The sequence below is a fragment of the Phoxinus phoxinus genome (assembly GCF_949152265.1).
Source record: "Phoxinus phoxinus genome assembly, chromosome: 10".
Classification (NCBI taxonomy): domain Eukaryota; kingdom Metazoa; phylum Chordata; class Actinopteri; order Cypriniformes; family Leuciscidae; genus Phoxinus; species Phoxinus phoxinus.
This window is the reverse complement of record NC_136885.1, coordinates 17,053,266-17,054,127: the sequence shown is the minus strand read 5'-3', so window position 1 is coordinate 17,054,127 and position 862 is coordinate 17,053,266.

Sequence of the window (862 nt, the reverse complement as noted above, 5' to 3'; positions counted from 1 at the left end):
AAGCTCCATTTAAAGAATGATTATGGCAAGATCCAATAGAATTCGAGTAAGGGCTGTGAATGAGAATTTCGTTGGTTGGACCTACTCAACGAATCCGCCCCCTTCACTGAAATTGTGCTTTGAGACTCGAGTCAGAGCAGCACTGAACGAGTCATTTCGTTTGTGAACGAACTGAATGAATAATGCATCGGTTAAGTAAATCATTCACTGGCTCACCTATAACCCCAACACACAAAAATGCCCTTTGGCGTAACGGTGTGTAACATACAGAAAGGAGCACTGAATTTGAAATAAACAATGTAATGAATAGATTAATTTAGTCAATGGGATGAATCAAAATCCCAACCACTTTTTCAGTGTTCACTGCCATCCAGGTCCATTAGAGGGCGTTGTAAGATTCAAAGCAATTCAGTGTTTTTTCTTTTCTTTTCTTTTTTGTAATGAACATATGAATTTACATGTAATGATTTTAAATGCATGCGTGCAATACTAAAATAAATAGACAGTAATAGATAACTGTTATAATATATTTTAATGGCTTGATATATAAAATTGACCCGGAAGTGTTTGGGAGTGGCCACTGACCTTAGTGGGCGCACTCTCACGGCCTTGGCGTTTCACAGATTTTGTGGAAAATATAGGGTCTATTTAACGTATCTCGATGTTTTTGAGGAATACATGAGCTCTTCCACGAGCAAAGCCCTCTTTTATTGCAGCACATCATCTGGTGCATGTGTGTGTTTACTCTAGTTCTCTTTGAAAGCACGTTTTCCTCATGCTAGTCTTTGTATGGTCTGAGCGCTTCTGGAAGACTGCAGCTCGACTCCTGCTGCTCTTATTAAACTCCGCTTTGCTTTCCCAG